Genomic DNA, 23,068 nt, shown 5'->3' on the forward strand with positions numbered 1-23,068 from the left:
TTACCCTTTTTTAGGCAAGTGTGCGCCAGGATGAGACCTTTGTTTGGTTAAGCGGTGTTGCTGTAGTGCTCATGTGATTGTGGAGTTTGCAAAACAAATGGCCACTGGATTGATGCAAATAATCATGATATAATTCTGCCAGGCTGGCATAGGCTACTTTGCAGTTAAACATTTGATTGAGAAGGTTTTTTTGGGAAGCCTTTCCTTCTCTACCACAAGAAGGTTATCATTAGCCTCATCGCTAACGGCTGCACAAAGTGTAGCCATGCGCACGGCAGTTTCTGAAAGTTGCGTGGAAATACGAATCACTGATGCATTTTGTTCATGTCTTATGATTCACTTGGGCAAATGAATGGATTTTCTAACAAGTTGAAGGGATTGAGTTGATTTCCTCCTTAGTTCAAAGCATTTTTGAATATTGTTGAATTTCAGTTTAATGTCTGTATTTCGTGATTCTGTGTGGGCGCGCTGTATTTTATAGGGTCCTAGTCCATGAAGTTGTCATAAGTATGAACCTAGGATATGCCCTCTTTTTCCCCCCCACAAGAGTGAAATATATGGTCTGGAAATGCAAGCAAGGTTTGAGCTTTTCAGTGTGTGTCACAACGTGGACACATGGTATAGTTTCTGCTCTGACATGCACCGTCAACTTATATAGACAGGTGTGTTTCTAAATCATTTCCAAACAATTGAATTGGCCACAGATGGACTCCAATCAGTTGCAGTGACATCTCAAAGATAATCCAAGGGAATTGGATGCACCTGAAATCAATATGGAGTGTCAAAGCAAAAATGTAAAAAAAAATAAGGTTTTTCACTTTGTCTCTATGGGTTATTGTGTGTAGATGGGTGAGACTTTTTAAAAATATTTAATCAATTTTGAATTCAGGACGTAAAAAAACAAAATTTGGAATAAGTCAAGGGGTATGAAGACTTTCTGAAGGCACTGTAGGTAGAGGTAAAAGTGAATAGGCAATCAGGATAAATAATGAACAGAGTAGCAGCAGCATATGTGAAGTGTGTGTGTGTGTGTGTGTGTGTGTGTGTGTGTGTGTGTGTGTGTGTGTGTGTGTGTGTGTGTGTGTGTGTGTGTGTGTGTGTGTGTGTGTGTGTGTGTGTGTGTGTGTGTGTGTGTGTGTGTGTGTGTGTGTGTGTGTGTGTGTGTGTGTGTGTGTGAGCGTATGTAGTGTGTGTGTGTGTTGGAGTATCAGTGTAATATGTGTGAGTTTGTGGGTAGACTCCGGTGTGCCAGTATAAGAGAGTCAGTGCAAAAAAAGGGGGATAATGCATTTGGGGAAGTCATTTGATTAAATGTTCGGCAGTGTTTTGCCTTGGGGGTAGAAGCTGTTCGGGAGTCTTTTGATCCCAGACTTGATGCATCAGTGCTGTTTGCAGTGTAGTAGCAGAGAAAACAATCTATGACATTGGTGGCTGGAGTCGTTGAAAATGTTTAGGGCCTTCCTCTGACACCGCATGGTATAGAGGTCCTGGATGACAGGGAGCTCAGCCTTTGTGGTTGGATGCTAAGCAGTTGCCATACCAAGCAAAGATGCACCCAGTCAAGATGCTCCCAAGGGTGCAGCTGAAGAACTTTTTGAGGATCAGAGGACCCATGCCAAATCTTGAACCTTTGTCTTGCTGACGTTGAGGGAAAGGTTGTTGTCTGGCACCAGACTGCCAGGTCTCTGATCTCCTCCCTATGGACAGGTTCATCGTCTGCGGTGATCAGGCCTACCACCGTCATGTTGTCGGCAAACATAATGATGGTGTTGGAGTCGTGCGCAGCCACACAGTCGTGGGTGAACAGGGAGTACAGAATGGGACTAAGCATGCACCCCTGAGGGTGATGGTGTTAATGTGAGCCATGACCAGCCTATCAAACGATTGTATGGCTACACATGTCAGTGCTACGTGGCGATAGTCATTTAGACAGGTTACCTTGGCGTTCTTGGGCACAGGGACTATGGTGTGCTGCTTGAAACATGTAGGTATTACAGACTGGGTCAGGGAGGTTGAAAATGACACTGAAGACACTTACCAGCTGGTAATCCGTCTAGCCCTGAGGTCTTGTGAATGTTAACCTGTTTAAAGATCTTACTCACATCGGCTACAGAGAGCGTGATCACACAGTCGTCCAGAACAGCTGGTTCTCTCATGCATGGTTTAGTGTTGCTTGCCTTGATGCGAGCATAGAAGGCATTCAGCCCATCTGGTAGGCTTTCGTTACTGGGCAACTTGTGGCTGGGTTTCCATTTGTAATCTGTAGGAGTTTGCAAGTCCTGCCACATCTGTTGAGCGTTAGAACCGGTGTAGTAGGATTCGATCTTAATCTGTATTGACACATTGCCTGTTTGGTGGTTAGTTAAGGCCGTAGCAGGATTTCTTATAAGTGTCCGGATTAGTGTCCCACTCTTTGAAAGCGACAGCTCTAGCTCAGTGCTTATGTTGCCTGTAATCCATGGCTTCTGTTTGGGATATGTACGTACAGTCACTGTGGGGACAATGACGTCGATGCACTTCTTAATGAAGCCGGTGACTGATGAGGTAAACTCCTCAATGCCATCGGATGAATCCAGGAACATATTCCAGTCCCTGCTATCCAAAGCAGCTTACCATCTACTTCATCAGATCACTGGTACTTCCTGTTTGAGTTTTTGTTTGTAAGCAGGAATCAGGAGGATAGAGTTATGGTCAGAATCGCGATTGAGAGCTTTGTATGTGTCTCTGTGTGTGGAGTAAAGGTGATCTAGAGTCGTTTTGCCTTTAGTTGCACTGGTGACTTGCTGCTAGAAATTAGGTAAGACAATTTCAGTTTTCCTGCATTAAATTCACTGACACTAGGAGAGCCGCATCTGGGTGAGCATTGTCTTGTTGTCCCTATACAGCTTGTTGAGTGTGGTCTTAGTGTCAGCATCGGTTTGTGGTGGTAAATAGACAGCTATGAAAAGTATAGATGAAAACTCTCTTAGTAAATAGTCTACAGCAGTGGTTCCAAACCTCTTTATAGTCCCGTACCCCTTCAAACGCTCAACCTCTAGCTGCGTACCCCCTCCAGCACCAGGGTCAGCGCACTCTCAAATATTGTTTTTTTCCATCATTGTAAGCCTGCCACTCACACACTATATGATACATTTATTAAGAACAAGAATGAGTGTGAGTTTTTGTCACAACTCGGCTCGTGGGAAGTGACAATGAGTTCTTTTAGGACCAGGGCAGAAATAATAATATAATATTAATCAATAATTTTGCTCTTTATTTAGCCATCTTACATATAAAACTTTATTTGTTCTTCGAAAATGGTGAATAACTCACCACAGGTTAATGAGAAGGATGCACATACATGTAACTCTGTATGTTGGGTTGTTTTGGAGAGAGTCTCAGTCTTAAATCATTTTCTACACACAGTCTGTGCCTGTATTTAGTTTTCATACTAATGAGGGCCGAGAATCCACTCTCACAGAGGTATGTGGTTGCAAAGGGCATCAGTGTCTTAACAGCACGATTTGCCAAGGCAGGATTCTCTGAGCGCAGCCCAATCCAGAAATATGACAGTGGCACTGATTAAATAAAATTTTAATCAGAGCCACTTGTTGCAACTTCGATGAGGCTCTCTTGTTCAAATATCGGTAAGTGGACTGGAGGCATGGCAGGAAAGGGATAACGAATCCAGTTGTTTGTGTCATCCGTTTCTGAAAAGTACCTGCGTAATTGCACACCAAACTCACTCAAGGTGCTTCGCTATATACCATTTGACATTGTCCGTCAGCTTGAGTTCATTTGCACACAAAAAAATCATAAAATGAAGGAAAACTCTGTGTGTTGTCCTTGTTAATGCAGGCAGAGAAGAGCTCCAACTTCTTAATCATAGCCTCAATTTTCTCCCGCACACTGAGTATGGTTGCGGAGAGTCCCTGTAATGGGAGAGTCCCTGTAATCGTAGAGTCCCTGTAATCGTAGAGTCCCTGTAATGGGAGAGTCCCTGTAATGGGAGAGTCCCTGTAATCGTAGAGTCCCTGTAATGGGAGAGTCCCTGTAATGGGAGAGTCCCTGTAATCGTAGATTCAGATCATTCAGGCGAGAAGAAATATCACCCGGATAGGCCAGTCGTCATCGTGCAAGCGTTCAGACAAGTGAAAATGATGGTCAGTAAAGAAAACTTTATGCTCGTCTCTCAGTTTTAAAAAAACGTGTCAATACTTTGCCCCTTGATAACCAGCGCACTTATGTATGTTGTAAAAGGGTTACAAAAGGGTTATGTAAAAGTGTTACATGGTCGCTGCCCATATCATTGCATAGTGCAGAAAATACACAAGAGTTCAGGGGCCTTGCTCTAACAAAGTTAACCATTTTCACTGTCCAAAGCGTCTTTCAAGCTGTAATGCATTCCTTTGGTAGCAATCCTTTGGCAGCATTCCTTTGGCAGCATTCCTTTGGCAGCATTCCTTTGGTAGCATTCCTTTGGTAGCATTCCTTTGGCAGCATTCCTTTGGCAGCATTCCTTTGGCAGCATTCCTTTGGCAGCAAGCTGCAGTGTAACCAAGTGGCGTCAGGAGAAACTGCTTGCACGCTTGTTACCACTCCACTATGTCTCCCTGTCATGGCTTTTACGCAATCAGTACAGATACCAACACATCTTGACCACCAAAGTCCATTTGATGTCACAAATCTGTCCAGTACTTTAAAAATATTCTCTCCCGTTGTCCTGGTTTCCAGTGGTTTGCAGAAGAGGATATCTTCCTTACCGTAAAGGACATATAGCAGGAGCTGTGCCAGGCCCGCCACATCTGTTGACACACCCAGCTGTAACGCATAGAATTCACTGGCTTGTATGTGAAGCAGTAATTGTTTCAAAACATCCCTTTTCACTGATGCATCGTGAACAGTCAACAGTGTTGTTTGATGAAGTCATTGTATGTATAGTTTTTTTGCCTTTTCCTCCAGTATTGTCCCAGCCATATCCACGGCAACAGGAAGAATGAAGTCCTCCACAATAGTATGGGGTTTGCCTGTCCTAGCCACTTGGTAGCTCACCATATAAGACGCTTCTAGCCCCTTCTAATTAATGATCTGTTGAGGTGATATCTGTTGAGGATGTATCTGTTGAGGATGTATCTGTTGAGGATATATCTGTTGAGGTGGTATCTGTTGAGGATGTATCTGTTGAGGTGATATCTGTTGAGGTGGTATCTGTTGAGGTGATATCTGTTGCTTTAATACATGTCTTACTACTCAATACTTATTTCCCTCATTAAAATGCAAATCAATGTATTACATTTTTGACATGCGTTTTTCTGGATTATTTTGTTGTTATTCTGTCTCTCACTGTTCAAATAAACCTATCATTAAAATTATAGACTGATAATTTCTTTGTCAGTGGGCAAACATACAAAATCAGCAGGGGATCAAATACTTTTTTCCCTCACTGTACATACATGGTGTTGGCTGTCTGAGTCTACAGCAGGGATGAGAGGATAGTCGGGGGGGGCGCAGGAATATACTTAAAAATAATTTGTAGACCGCAAATTGACCACAAAGAAGCCCAAACAGATCAAATATTTGACTATAACATATTCATTTCAAACCTACAGTATATGATCACGTGTCCCTCTATAATGCTTGGGAATACTTGGGAACAGATTTCCAAAATTTAAATCCTGGTGTTTTTAAAGTCTTTTATGTCCAACAATGTAAATAAAATAAAATATACAGTGGTGGCCAAAAGTTTTCAGAATGACACAAATATTAATTTTCACAAAGTCTGCTGCCTCAGTTCGATGGCAATTTGCATATATGGCAATTTGCATATACTCCAGAATGTTATGAAGAGTGACCAGATGAATTGCAATGAATTGCAAAGTCCCTCTTTGCCATGCAAATGAGCTGAATCCCCCAAAAAACATTTCCACTGCATTTCAGCCCTGCCACAAAAGGACCAGCTGACATCATGTCAGGGATTCTCTCGTTAACACAGGTGTGAGTGTTGACAAGGACAAGGCTGGAGATCACTCTGTCATGCTGATTGAGTTCGAATAACAGACTGGAAGCTTCAAAAGGAGAGTGGTGTTTGGAATCATTGTTCTTCTTCTGTCAACCATGGTTACCTGCAAGGAAACACGTGCCGTCATCATTGCTATGCACAAAAAGAGCTTCACAGGCAAGGATATTGCTGTCAGTAAGATTGCACCTAAATCAACCATTTATCAGATCATCAAGAACTTCAAGGAGAGTGCTTCAATTGTTGTGAAGAAGGCTTCAGGGCGCCCAAGAAAGTCCAGCAAGCGCCAGGAACGTCTCCTAAAGTAGATTCAGCTGCGGGATCGGGGCACCACCAGTAAAGAGCTTGCTCAGGAATGGCAGCAGGCAGGTGTGAGTGCATCTGCACACACAGTGAGGCGAAGATTTTGGAGGATGGCCTGGTGTCAAGAAAGGCAGCAAAGAAGCCACTTCTCTACAGGAAAAACATCAGGGACAGACTGATATGCTGCAAAAGGTACAGGGATTGGACTGCTGAGGACCTGGGTAAAGTCCTTTTCTCTGATGAATCCCCTTTCCGATTGTTTGGGCATCCGGAAAAAAAGCTTGTCCTGAGAAGACAAGGTGAGCGCTACCATCAGTCCTGTGTCATGCCAACAGTAAAGCATCCTGATACCATTCATGTGTGGGGTTGCTTCTCAGCCAAGGGAGTGGGCTCACTCACAATTTTGTGGTCAATCCTCAAGAGGCGGGTGGACAAACAAAACCCCACAAATTCTGACAAACTCCAAGCATTGATTATGCAAGAATGGGTTGCCATCAGTCAGGATATGGCCCAGAAGTTAATTGACAGCATGCCAGGGTGGATTGCAGAGGTTTTGAAAAAGAAAGGTCAACTCTGCAAATATTGACTCTTTGCATCAACTTCCTGTAATTGTCAATAAAAGCCTTTGACACTTATGAAATGCTTGTAATTATACTTCAGTATTCCATAGTAACATCTGACAAAAAATATCTAAAGACACTGATGCAGCAAACTTTGTGGAAATTAATATTTGCGTCCTTTTGGCAACGACTGTACGTTTATTTATTTTTTTGCTCAGAAAACTTGGGGTCAAAATTACAACCAGTTGGGCAGCCCTGGTCTACAGTTTATCATGAGGTGAGCTGATCCTGAAGACTTCCTTAGTATTAGAGATCACACTCCAGCTGTTGTTAACAAAGAGACAAACACCACTGCCATTCTGTCCTGCCGATGTATAAAAAAACAGCTAGACGTATATATGAATGTACTTGTTTAGCCACGACTCATCTCTGAACGGAGCTCGTCCAGTTTATTCTCCAGTAATTGCACGTTGGCCAATAGAGCAGAGGGTAGAGGCGGTTCATCGACTCACCGATGTAATCTCGTAAGGTATTCCACACATCGCCCTTTTTAACACTGCCTCTTTCTCTTCCGAGTGCCGGGGATTTGGGCTTGGTCCGGGATGAGCAGTATGTCCTTCACTATTGACTCATTGAAGTAGAAATCCATGTCTAAATCGAGGTTAGTGATCGATGTTCTGATGTCCAGAAGCTCTTTTCAGTCATAGGAAACGATGACGGAAACATTATGCACAAGAAGAAATTTCCGTTCTGTTCAAAGCCCACGGCGAAGTCAGCTCAAATCAAAAGAAGTGTCGTAATCAAGCACATGGAGTATTGAGTAGGAATCTGTGTTTTCACTTGAGAAGTGATTGCTAATTAAATAAAAACGCTATCTGCCTTCCCACTTAAAAGGCTTGATGTTGGCATTTGTTTTCACAAACTGGTTTATAAAGCTCTATAGTTTATCTATAGGACAGTTCAAGACTGAACTCTAGAGACTGACCTCCATCTACAGACTGGACTATAGTACTGAACTCCATCTACAGACTGAACTCTATAGACTGAACTACATCTACAGACTGAACTCCATCTACAGACTGAACTACATCTATAGAGTGAAATCTACAGACTGAACTACATCTACAGACTGAACTACATCTACAGACTGAACTCTACAGACTGAACTACATCTACAGACTGAACTACATCTATAGACTGAACTACACCTACAGACTGAACTACATCTATAGACTGAACTACATCTACAGACTGAACTATATCTACAGACTGAACTCTATAGACTGAACTACATCTACAGACTGAACTACATCTACAGACTGAACTACATCTACAGACTGATCTACATCTATAGACTGAACTACACCTACAGACTGAACTACATCTATAGACTGAACTACATCTACAGACTGAACTATATCTACAGACTGAACTCTATAGACTGAACTACATCTACAGACTGAACTACATCTATAGAGTGAACTCTACAGACTGAACTACACCTACAGACTGAACTACATCTATAGACTGAACTACATCTACAGACTGAACTCTACAGACTGAACTACACCTACAGACTGAATTACATCTATAGAGTGAACTCTACAGACTGAACTTCATCTATAGACTGAACTCTACAGACTGAACTTCATCTACAGACTGAACTCTACAGACTGAACTCTACAGACTGAACTACATCTATAGACTGAACTACATCTACAGACTGAACTACACCTACAGACTGAACTACATCTACAGACTGAACTACACCTACAGACTGAACTACATCTATAGACTGAACTACACCTACAGACTGAACTACATCTATAGACTGAACTACATCTACAGACTGAACTATATCTACAGACTGAACTCTATAGACTGAACTACATCTACAGACTGAACTACATCTATAGAGTGAACTCTACAGACTGAACTACACCTACAGACTGAACTACATCTATAGACTGAACTACATCTACAGACTGAGCTATATCTACAGACTGAATTACATCTATAGACTGGACTCTATAGTACTGAACTCCATCTAAAGACTGAACTCCATCTACAGACTGAACTACATCTACAGACTGAACTACATCTACAGACTGAACTCTACAGACTGAACTACATCTATAGACTGAACTCTACAGACTGAACTACATCTACAGACTGAACTACACCTACAGACTGAACTACATATATAGACTGAACTACATCTACAGACTGAACTCTACAGACTGAACTACATCTACAGACTGAACTCTACAGACTGAACTACATCTATAGACTGAACTACATCTACAGACTGAGCTATATCTACAGACTGAACTACATCTATAGACTGGACTCTATAGTACTGAACTCCATCTACAGACTGAACTCCATCTACAGACTGAATTACATCTACAGACTGAACTCCATCTACAGACTGAACTACATCTACAGACTGAACCACATCTACAGACTGAACTACATCTACAGACTGAACTCTACAGACTGAACTACATCTACAGACTGAATTCTACAGACTGAACTACATCTACAGACTGAACTCTACAGACTGAACTACATCTACAGACTGAACTCTACAGACTGAACTACATCTACAGACTGAACTCTACAGACTGAACTACATCTACAAACTGAATTACATCTACAGACTGAACTCCATCTACAGACTGAACTCCATCAAGAGACTGAACTCCATCTACAAACTGAATTACATCTGCAAACTGAATTACATCTATAGACTGAACTCTACATATTGATCTCTAGAGACTGATCAACATCTACAGACTGAACTCTACAGAACAAACTCTGCAGACCGAACTCCATCTACAGACTGAACTCTACAGACCGAACTCTACAGACTGAACTCTACAGACTGAACTCTACAGACTGAACTACATCTACAGACTGAACTCTACAGACTGAACAAAATCTACAGACTGAACTCTACAGACTGAACTACATCTACAGACTGAACTCTACAGACTGAACTACATCTACAAACTGAATTACATCTACAGACTGAACTCCATCAAGAGACTGAACTCCATCTACAAACTGAATTACATCTGCAAACTGAATTACATCTATAGACTGAACTCTACAGATTGATCTCTACAGACTGATCAACATCTACAGACTGAACTCTACAGAACAAACTCTGCAGACCGAACTCCATCTACAGACTGAACTCTACAGACCGAACTCTACAGACTGAACTCTACAGACTGAACTCTACAGACCGAACTCCATCTACAGACTGAACTCTACAGACCGAACTCCATCTACAGACTGAACTCTACAGACTGAAGTCTATCTACAGGTTGTGTAACTTGGGTTTCTGACCTCCCATGGACACCTGTGCCATGGTACTAGTGGTTCTCCCTTCATTTTTCGTGAAACACACACACACACACACACACACACACACACACACACACACACACACACACACACACACACACACACACACACACACACACACACACACACAGAGAGAGAGAGAGAGCTAGAAGAATAAGATATCTAAATGTCATCTGATTGCGACGTGCCACTCCATTCAGAGCTGAAAATAACCCTGACAATAAAGATGCAGATAGGGAAGCAGATTAGCCTTCATGCACCAAAGAAAGAAATGTCATCTTGATGACCAGACGGGCCAATTTACAGAGCTGCATCTCTCATAGAGCACAGCTTGGCATTTGAACCCATCGTGATTCCAGTTTGTGGAGGTGAATTCGAATTGAATATTCTAGTTGCCTGAGTCAGAATTGGGCGATGATAACCTTGGGCTGTGCATCAGGGCTCGAGCAGTGTAGCGACATCCCTAGTTCTTATCACATTCTCATTTCCCTCATTCTTATCACATTCTCATTTCCCTCATTCTTATCACATTCTCATTTCCCTCATACTTATCACATTCTCATTTCCCTCATTCTTATCACATTCTCATTTCCCTCATACTTATCACATTCTCATTTCCCTCATACTTATCACATTCTCATTTCCCTCATTCTTATCACATTCTCATTTCCCTCATACTTATCACATTCTCATTTCCCTCATTCTTATCACATTCTCATTTCCCTCATTCTTATCGCATTCTCATTTCCCTCACTTTTATCGCATTCTCATTTCCCTCATTCTTAATACATTCTCATTTCCCTCATACTTATCACATTCTCATTTCCCTCATACTTATCACATTCTCATTTCCCTCATTCTTATCACATTCTCATTTCCCTCATACTTATCACATTCTCATTTCCCTCATTCTTATCACATTCTCATTTCCCTCACTCTTATCACATTCTCATTTCCCAAATTCTTAATACATTCTCATTTCCCTCATTCTTATCACATTCTCATGTCCCTCATTCATATCACATTCTCATTTCCCTCATTCTTATCACATTATCATTCTTATCACATTCTCATTTCCCTCATTCTTATCGCATTCTCATTTCCCTCACTCTTATCGCATTCTCATTTCCCTCATTCTTATCACATTCTCATTTCCCTCATTCTTATCACATTCTCATTTCCCTCATACTTATCACATTCTCATTTCCCTCATACTTATCACATTCTCATTTCCCTCATTCTTATCACATTCTCATTTCCCTCACTCTTATCACATTCTCATTTCCCTCATTCTTATCACATACTAATTTCCCTCATTCTTATCACATACTCATTTCCCTCATACTTATCACATTCTCATTTCCCTCACTCTTATCACATTCTCATTTCCCTCATTCTTATCACATTCTCATTTCCCTCATTCTTATCACATTCTCATTTCCCTCATACTTATCACATTCTCATTTCCCTCATTCTTATCACATTCTCATTTCCCTCACTCTTATCACATTCTCATTTCCCTCATTCTTAATACATTCTCATTTCCCTCATTCTTATCACATTCTCATGTCCCTCATTCATATCACATTCTCATTTCCCTCAGACTTATCACATTCTCATTTCCCTCATACTTATCACATTCTCATTTCCCTCATACTTATCACATTCTCATTTCCCTCATTCTTATCACATACTCATTTCCCTCATTCTTATCACATACTCATTTCCCTCATACTTATCACATTCTCATTCCCTCACTCTTATCACATTCTCATTTCCCTCATTCTTATCACATTCTCATTTCCCTCATACTTATCACATTCTCATTTCCCTCATTCTTATCACATTCTCATTTCCCTCACTCTTATCACATTCTCATTTCCCTCATTCTTAATACATTCTCATTTCCCTCATTCTTATCACATTCTCATGTCCCTCATTCATATCACATTCTCATTTCCCTCAGACTTATCACATTCTCATTTCCCTCATACTTATCACATTCTCATTTCCCTCATACTTATCACATTCTCATTTCCCTCATTCTTATCACATACTCATTTCCCTCATTCTTATCACATACTCATTTCCCTCATACTTATCACATTCTCATTTCCCTCACTCTTATCACATTCTCATTTCCCTCATTCTTATCACATTCTCATTTCCCTCATTCTTATCACATTCTCATTTCCCTCATACTTATCACATTCTCATTTCCCTCATTCTTATCACATTGTCATTTCCCTCACTCTTATCACATTCTCATTTCCCTCATTCTTATCACATTCTCATTTCCCTCATTCTTATCACATTATCATTTCCCTCATTCTTATCACATTCTCATTTCCCTCATACTTATCACATTCTTATTTCCCTCATACTCAAGTAAGTTGGTATGTGTGAGTGTGTGAGAATATGACGTGTGTATGTGTCAGTATGGGGTTTATGTATATTGCAGTTGTAACATAGCGTGTGATTTCCTCTCTCTAGTCTAGAGGAACCTCAGTAATTCTCAGTTACGGTGTACATCTCCAAAACCACTGTGCTTTTTATTATTTTTTATAAATCTAACAGTACGTCTCATGCCATCTTAATTTAAATTCACCACACTGCATCCAGACATAGCCTCCTCGTCTATTTCTGTCTCAAATAATTGTATCTATTCCTGCAGATAGTGAAAACACTTTACTAATAGGTTAGTAGATGACACAACCACAACTAATGCCTGGCAAAGGTCAAAACAGCCAACACCTCTCCCTCAGCCTTCAATCACTCCCATCACCCTATCCGACAGCTTCATTAGAACCTTGCATCCCCACGTTGCCCCTCTCCTGACCCCCCCCCCCCCCTCGTCCTCCGCCCTTCTGCCCCGCTCTCTGTGAGTTGCGCTGTGTGCCCCGGTCCCCGTTAATCCATGTTAAACATATACCGGCTGTCATGGCCGTGCTGTGTTCGATGTGCCAGGGAACCGTGAAGAAACACATTGCCTTAATTACAAGCAATTGGAGTCGAACACAGACTGATACAGTCAGTGAGATAACATTAATTAGCGTGACACTTAAAATTGATCTGCAAGTGATTCACCCCCCCCCCCCCAGAGGCATAACAGAGGCATTCTGGGACGTTTACAGTAGGTGTGTGAAACTATATGTAAGGTTGTATATTTATTTTAAAGAGGCTAAATAATGTGCTTTGTGACTTCCAACGTTCACCGCATCTAGCGTTGTGAAGTGGTCTAAGCACCTTGTGATCAATCTCCAGTGTGTGATTGACTTACTTAGTAATCAATGTCAACCAGCGAAAAGCCTTTGAAAGAAAACAGTAATTGCAGTCAAGAGTGCTGCTTTAACTCTACACACCTATCTTTGAAAGCCCTATTCTAAACTCAGCCTTTCACAATACTGAGCTGAACCAAACTGAACTGTGCTGGCCTGGTTACACTGCCACTATACTGAACTGTGCTGGCCTGGTTACACTGCCACTATACTGAACTGTGCTGGCCTGGTTACACTGCCACTATACTGAACTGTACTGTACTGGCCTGGTTACACTGCCACTATACTGAACTGTACTGTGCTGGCCTGGTTACACTGCCACTATACTGAACTGTGCTGGCCTGGTTACACTGCCACTATACTGAACTGTGCTGGCCTGGTTACACTGCCACTATACTGAACTGTGCTGGCCTGGTTACACTGCCACTATACTGAACTGTGCTGGCCTGGTTACACTGCCACTATACTGAAATGTACTGGCCTGGTTACACTGCCACTATACTGAACTGTACTGTGCTGGCCTGGTTACACTGCCACTATACTGAACTGTGCTGGCCTGGTTACACTGCCACTATACTGAAATGTACTGGCCTGGTTACACTGCCACTATACTGAAATGTACTGGCCTGGTTACACTGCCACTATACTGAAATGTACTGGCCTGGTTACACTGCCACTATACTGAAATGTACTGGCCTGGTTACACTGCCACTATACTGAAATGTACTGGCCTGGTTACACTGCCACTATACTGAAATGTACTGGCCTGGTTACACTGCCACTATACTGAACTGTGCTGGCCTGGTTACACTGCCACTATACTGAACTGTGCTGGCCTGGTTACACTGCCACTATACTGAAATGTACTGGCCTGGTTACACTGCCACTATACTGAACTGTGCTGGCCTGGTTACACTGCCACTATACTGAAATGTACTGGCCTGGTTACACTGCCACTATACTGAACTGTACTGTACTGGCCTGGTTACACTGCCACTATACTGAACTGAACTGTGCTGGCCTGGTTACACTGCCACTATACTGAACTGTACTGTGCTGGCCTGGTTACACTGCCACTATACTGAACTGTACTGTGCTGGCCTGGTTACACTGCCACTATACTGAACTGTACTGGCCTGGTTACACTGCCACTATACTGAACTGTACTGGCCTGGTTACACTGCCACTATACTGAACTGTACTGTGCTGGCCTGGTTACACTGCCACTATACTGAACTGTACTGGCCTGGTTACACTGCCACTATACTGAACTGTACTGGCCTGGTTACACTGCCACTATACTGAACTGTACTGGCCTGGTTACACTGCCACTATACTGAACTGTACTGGCCTGGTTACACTGCCACTATACTGAAATGTACTGGCCTGGTTACACTGCCACTATACTGAAATGTACTGGCCTGGTTACACTGCCACTATACTGAACTGTACTGTACTGGCCTGGTTACACTGCCACTATACTGTACTGTACTGGCCTGGTTACACTGCCACTATACTGAAATGTACTGTACTGGCCTGGTTACACTGCCACTATACTGAAATGTACTGTACTGGCCTGGTTACACTGCCACTATACTGAAATGTACTGGCCTGGTTACACTGCCACTATACTGAACTGTACTGTGCTGGCCTGGTTACACTGCCACTATACTGAAATGTACTGGCCTGGTTACACTGCCACTATACTGAACTGTACTGTACTGGCCTGGTTACACTGCCACTATACTGAAATGTACTGTGCTGGCCTGGTTACACTGCCACTATACTGAAATGTACTGGCCTGGTTACACTGCCACTATACTGAAATGTACTGGCCTGGTTACACTGCCACTATACTGAACTGTACTGTGCTGGCCTGGTTGCACTGCCACTATACTGAACTGTACTGGCCTGGTTACACTGCCACTATACTGAACTGTACTGGCCTGGTTACACTGCCACTATACTGAACTGTACTGTACTGGCCTGGTTACACTGCCACTATACTGAACTGTACTGTGCTGGCCTGGTTACACTGCCACTATACTGAACTGTACTGTGCTAGCCTGGTTACACTGCCACTATACTGAAATGTACTGTGCTGGCCTGGTTACGGATACACCACCAAACTGTGTGGATAAGCACAAAGTGAAAGAAGAATAGCCGAGCCAGCACAGTAAAGTTGAGGTCAAAGCGATAAACAGGGGGAAACAGCCCTTGCCTGTGTGTTTTCTCTCCAGTGTTAAATGGACCAGACTAAACTAATGTGCAGGAATTGATTGTTTTCTTCAGTCTCTTGACCTACAGAGAACATGAGATGGGCAGAGAACAGAGAGATCTTATGAGTGGAATGACAATATGCAGTCAAGATTTTACATTTAAACAAACGTTATCTACCAGGAGTATCTTTTAGAATTAGTCCATATAAATTGGAATGATACAAAATTGGACGAGGCCAAGCGATTGCACTATAAGGAGATTTAGAAGTTTAGAAAAATGTGTAAAAAACTATACTTGACTTGGCAGTAGCTACAAAGCAAGACACAATGGCCTTGGCATAACAAATCAGACAATTAAAATGACAAATGTCTCCCCATTTCCAATCCTTTTACAGCACTAAACGTGTCCATTATATAACAAAGCATTGAGTGCAGAAGTAAGGTTGAAAAGAAAATTGGAAGAAAACAAGGTGTGTGTGAGAAGGAGAGATCGTGAGATGCCAAACAGAGAGCAGGCAGTAAGGGTTACTGTAAACAGGTTACTGTATACAAACCCAATAGAGAGCAGGCAGTAAGGGTTACTGTAAACAGGTTACTGTAAACACACCCAACAGAGAGCAGGCAGTAAGGGTTACTGTAAACAGGTTACTGTATACACACCCAACAGAGAGCAGGCAGTAAGGGTTACTGTAAACAGGTTACTGTATACACACCCAATAGAGAACAGGCAGTAAGGGTTACTGTAAACAGGTTACTGTATACACACCCAACAGAGAGCAGGCAGTAAGGGTTACTGTAAACAGGTTACTGTATACACACCCAACAGAGAGCAGGCAGTAAGGGTTACTGTAAACAGGTTACTGTAAACACACCCAACAGAGAGCAGGCAGTAAGGGTTACTGTAAACAGGTTACTGTATACACACCCAACAGAGAGCAGGCAGTAAGGGTTACTGTAAACAGGTTACTGTATACACACCCAACAGAGAGCAGGCAGTAAGGGTTACTGTAAACAGGTTACTGTATACACACCCAACAGAGAGCAGGCAGTAAAGGTTACTGTAAACAGGTTACTGTATACACACCCAACAGAGAGCAGGCAGTAAGGGTTACTGTAAACAGGTTACTGTATACACACCCAACAGAGACCAGGCAGTAAAGGTTACTGTAAACAGGTTACTGTATACACACCCAACAGAGAGCAGGCAGTAAGGGTTACTGTAAACAGGTTACTGTATACACACCCAACAGAGAGCAGGCAGTAAGGGTTACTGTATCTCTCTCTTTTGCTCTCTCTCTCTCTCTTTTGCTCTCTCTCTCTCTCTCTCTCTCTCTGTCTCTCTCTCTGTCTCTCTCTCTCTCTCTCTCTCTCTCTCTCTCTCTCTCTCTCTCTCTCTCTCTCTCTCTCTCTCAATTCAATTTCAATTCAGTTCAAGGGGCTTTATTGGCATGGGAAACATATGTTAACATTGCCAAAGCAAGTGAAGTAGATAATTTACAAAAGTGAAATTAATAATAAAAACGAACAATAAACATTACACATACAGAAGTTCCAAAATAATAAAGACATTACAAATGTCATATTATGTATTTATGCAGTGTTGTATCAATGTACAAATGGTTAAAGTACAAAAGGGAAAATAAATAAGCATAAATATGGGTTGTATTTACAATGGAGTTTGTTCTTCACTGGTTAACCATTTATTTTGGCAACAGGTCACAAATATTGCTGCTGTGATGGCACACTGTGGTACTTCACCTAGTAGATATGGGAGTTTATCAAAATCGGGTTTGTTTTGAAATTCTTTGTGGGTCTGTGTAAGCTGAGGGAAATATGTGTCTCTAATATGGTCATACATTTGGCAGAAGGTTAGGAAGTGCAGCTCAGTTTCCACCTCATTTTGTGGGCTGTGTGCACATAACCTGTCTTCTCTTGAGAGCCTTGTCAGCCTACAGTGGCCTTTCTCAATAGCAAGGCTATGCTCACTGAGTCTGTACTTAAGTTTGGGTCAGTCACAGCGGTCAAGTACTCTGCCACTGTGTACTCTCTGTTTAGGGCCAAATAGCATTCTAGTTTGCTCAGTTTTTTTGTTAATTCTTTCCAATGTGTCAAGTAATTATCTTTTTGTTTTGCACATGATTTGGATGGGTCTAATTGTGCTGCTGTCCTGGGGCTCTGTGGGGTGTGTTTGTGTTTGTGAACAGAGCCCCAGGACCAGCTTGCTTAGTGGACTCTTCTCCAGGTTCATATCTTTAATGGCTTTATTATGGAAGGTTTGGGTATCGCTTCCTTTTAGGTGGTCGTAGAATTTAATGGCTCTTTTCGGGATTTTGATCATTAGCGGGTATCGGCCTAATTCTGCTCTGCATGCATTATTTGGTGTTCTACGTTGCACATGGAGGATATTTTGCAGAATTCTGCATGCAGAGTCTCAATTTGGTGTTTGGCCCATTTTGTGAATTCTTGGTTGTTGAGCGGACCCCAGACATCACAACCATAAAGGGCAATCGGCTCTATGACTCATTCAAGTATTTTTAGCCAGATCCTAATTGGTATGTCGAATTTTATGTTCCTTCTGATGGCATAGAATGCCCTTCTTGCCTTGTCTCTCAGATCGTTCACAGCTTTGTGGAAGTTACCTGTGGCGCTGATATTTAGACCAAGGTATGTATAGTTTTTTGTGTGCTCTAGGGCAACGGTGTCTAGATGGAATTTGTATTTGTGGTCCTGGCGACTGGACCTTTTTTGGTACACCATTATTTTGGTCTTACTGAGATTTACTGTCAGGGCCCAGGTCTGGCAGAATCTGTGCAGAAGATCTAGGTGCTGCTGTAGGACCTCCTTGGTTGGTGACAGAAGCACCAGATCATCAGCAAACAGTAGACATTTGACTTCAGATTCTAGTAGGGTGAGGCCGGGTGCTGCAGACTTTTCTAGTGCCCTCGCCAATTCGTTGATATATATGTTGAAGAGGGTGGGGAAAAGCTGCATCCCTGTCTCACCCCACGGCAGTATGGGAGGAAATGTGTGTGTTTTTTGCCAATTTTGTTGTTTGTGTACATGGATTTTATAATGTTGTATCTTTTTCCCCCAACACTACTTTCCATCAATTCGTATAGCAGAGCCTCATGCCAAATTGAGTCAAAGGCTTTTTGAAATCAACAAAGCATGAGAAGACTTTGCCTTTGTTTTATTTTGGTTTGTTCGTCAATTAGGGTGTGTAGGGTGAATACGTGGTCTGTCGTACAGTAATTTGGTAAAAAGCCAATTTGACATTTGCTCAGTACATTGTTTTCACTGAGGAACTGTTCGAGTCTGCTGTTAATGATAATGCAGGAGATTTTCCCAAGGTTGCTGTTGACACATATCCCACGGTAGTAATTGGGCTCAAATTTGTCTCCACTTTTGTTGATTGGGTTGATCAGTCCTTGGTTCCAAATATTGGGGAAGATGCCAGAGCTAAGGATTATGTTTTATTGTAGTTTTATTGTAGCCAATTGGAATTTGTTGTCTGTATACTTGATAATTTCATTGAGGCTACCATCAACACCACAGGCCTTTTTGGGTTGGAGGGTTTTTATTTTGTCCTGTAGTTCATTCAAGGTAATTGGAGAATCCAGTGTGTTCTGGTAGTCTTTAATAGTTGATTATAAGATTTGTATTTGATCATGTATATGTTTTTGCTGTTTGTTCTTTGTTATAGAGCCAAAAAGATTGGAGAAATGGTTTACCTGTCACGCCCTGGTCTAAGTATTTTGTGTTTATCTTTATGTATTGGGTCAGGCCAGGGTGTGGCATGGAGCTTTTGTATCGTGGTGTGTTTTGTCTGGGGGTTTTGGTGTGTATGTTAGTGTGATTGTAGCTTAGTAGGGTTATCTAGGAAAGTCTATGGCTGTCTGGAGTGGTTCTCAATCAGAGGCAGGTGTTTATCATTGTCTCTGATTGGGAACCATATTTAGGCAGCCATATTCATTGGTTGTATTGTGGGTGATTGTCCTTAGTGTCTTGATGTCCTTATTCTGTGTTAGTTTGCACCAGTTTAGGCTGTTTCGGGTTTTGTTTATTGTTTTGTATTGTTCGTGTTTAGTCGTGTTTTACGTTTGAATAAACATGAATCGAAATCTACACGCTGCAGTTTGGTCCGACTCTCCTTCACCATTAGAAAACCGTTACATTACCCATACATCTCCAATGTGGATAGATAATTATTCGTGTTGTTGTTTGTTTAGTGTTTTCCAATTTTCCCAGAAGTGGTTAGTCTATGGATTCTTCAATTACATTGAGCTGATTTCTGATGTGCTGTTCCTTCTTTTTCCGTAGTGTATTTCTGTATTGTTTTAGTGATTCACCACAGTGAAGGCGTAGGCTCAGGTTTTCTGGGTCTCTGTGTTTTTGGTTGGGCAGGATTCTCAATTTCTTTCTTCGATTTTTGCATTGTTCATCAAAACATTTGTTATTATTGTTCATTTTCTTCTGTTTTAATTTAAGATTTTTAGATTTGATAGGGAAGCTAAGAGGTCAAATATACTGTTAAGATTTTCTACTGCCAAGTTTACACCTTCACTATTACAGGGGAACGTTTTGTCCAGGAAGTTGTCTAAAAGGGATGGAATTTGTTGTTGCCTAATTGTTTTTTGGTAGGTTTCCACACTACATTCCTTCCATCTATAGCATTTCTTAATATTTCTCAGTTCCTTTGGCTTTGATGCCTCATGATTGAGTATTGCTCTTTTCAAGTAGACTGTGATTTTGCTGTGGTCTGATAGGGGTGTCAGTGGGAGGACTGTGAACACTCTGAGAGACTCTGGGTTGAGGTCCATTTTTAAATGTATTTATTTCACATTTATTTAACCAGGTAGGCTAGTTGACAACACGTTCTTATTTACAACTGCGACCTGGCCAAGATAAAGCAAAGCAGTGCGACACAAACAACAACACAGAGTTAAACATAAACAAACGTACAGTCAATAACACAATAGAAGAAAAAAAAGAAGAAAAATCTATGTACAGTGTGTGTAAATGTAGAAAAGTAGGGAGGTAGGCGATAAATAGGCCAGAGGCAAAATAATGACAATTTAGCATTACCACTGGAGTGATAGATGTGCAGATGATGATGTGCAAGTAGAGATACTGGGGTGCAAAAGAGCAAGAGGGTAAGTAATAGTATTTATTCATTTCACCTTTTATTTAACCAGGTAGGCTAGTTGAGAACACGTTCTCATTTGCAACTGCGACCTGGACAAGATAAAGCGTAGCAATTTTGACACATACAACAACACAGAGTTACACATGGAGTAAACAAAACATACAGTCAATAATACAGTATATGGTGATGAGGTAGTTAGGTGTGCGATTTACAGATTGGCTGTGTACAGGTACCGCTCTGACAGCTGATGCTTAAAGTTAGAGAGATAAAGATAAAGTCAGTGATGAAGTAGTCTACAGTACTACTGCCAAGAGGCAAGCTATAGGTGTACCTACCATAGGAGTCCCCTCAGAGCCTACCATTGACTATGTACATGTGACAGAACTCTCACTCTCTCTGCCACCACCGTCTATGACATCATAAACACCTAAAACTCCAAAATGAAGGTTGAGAATCCCTTTGTTATCCCTCCGTTGCCACGGAGAAAGACTTTTCAGGACGGTAACGTCAAAAGGTTGAATGATTGAACAGTATTTCTGTATTCCCGAGAAGTCGGAGTGGTCCATGGACACTTTGTTTCATTTGGAGACACACATTACAGTTTCTTTATTCGCATACACATCAATTATGGGGTTTGCATCTGAAATAAATGCTTGAGTATAGGAATACTTTTGAAAAGATGAAATGCGATCTTTTAAATGAGAGTATGTGTTTTCATATAAAGTTTTAACTAGTCAGTGACCACACCCCGTGAGACATTTACATCTGCATCATGGAACGCTCCCCTTTTCTACTAAAAGTATAAAACCCACTTCTGACAAAATGTACATTATACCAAAACATGCCGGGTGATGCTGGTGTGTGAAATGTTTCAAACTACAACTCTACCAAAGGACAATATCAGAAAACACGGGGCTGTCACTACGTGTTGAAATGGTGAAGGAAATTGACTAAACAAAGACCAATTATTCAGGCTGCAGCTGTTTAAATACTTTAGTCACATCCGATCTAAGAACAATGACTCTGACGTATGTATTAGTAGAGTAGGTGCAATTTCCAAACGCCTGAAGGTACCACATTAATCTGTACAAACAATAGTATAAACACCATGGGACCACGCAGCCATCATACCGCTCAGGAAGGAGACGAGTTCAGTCTCGTAGAGATGAACGTACTTTGGTGCGAAAAGTGCAAATCAATCGCCAGAACAACAGCAAAGGACCTTATGAAGATACTGGAGGAAACAGGTACAAAAGTATCTATATCCACAGTAAAACAAGTCCTATATCAACATAACCTGAAAGGCTGCTCAGCAAGGAAGAAGCCACTGCTCCAAACCTGCCATAAAAAAGCCAGACTACGGATTGCAACTGCACATGAGGGCAAAGATCATACTTTTTGGTGAAATGTCCTCTGGGTGATGAAACAAAAATAGAACTGTTTGGACGTAATGACCATTGTTATGTTTGGAGGGAAAAGGGGAGGCTTGCAAGCAGAAGGACACCATCCCAACCGTGATTGCTTGGGGGTGGCAGCATCATGTTGTGGGGGTCCTTTGCTACAGGAGAGACGGGTGCACTTCACAAAATAGAGGGAGGAAAATTCAATCCTACAGAACATTTCTGGGCAGAACTATTATTCTGACATTTCACATTCTTAAAATAAAGTGATGATCCTAACTGATCCAAGACAGGGCATTTTTACCAGGATTAAATGTCAAGAATTGTGAAGAACTGAGTATAAATATATTTGCTAAGGTGTATGTAAACGTCTGACTTAAACTGTATACATTAAAACAACCTACAACTACTACAGTCTTTGATTTCTGATGGACAAAACAGAGGCTGTCTGTCGACTGACTATCCAGCAGACGTACCGGCGATCGCAGAGAGAGACAACAAAGGCATACACACGTAAATATGTAAATTGAAATGTATTTTCAAATGAGCGGTTGTTAAAAGTATTAGCATTTCAATGAGTGTAGTTACAAACTCTGAGTTTCCCCACCCCTTTCCTTTGTCTACCAAGCCGTCATATCGGTTTGGTCCGCTAGGGACTTTTCCTTGTGTCATGTTAGTTACAATGTATAACTAATTGTGTGTGTGTTTATGTAATTCTGTGATTCATTAGTTAGTAAATAAATAATTAAGCCGATTTGTATATCGCTGATTCATGATTTATGTTAGGGTTTG

This window comes from Oncorhynchus nerka, linkage group LG20, assembly GCF_034236695.1.
Source record: "Oncorhynchus nerka isolate Pitt River linkage group LG20, Oner_Uvic_2.0, whole genome shotgun sequence".
Taxonomy (NCBI): Eukaryota; Metazoa; Chordata; class Actinopteri; order Salmoniformes; family Salmonidae; genus Oncorhynchus; species Oncorhynchus nerka.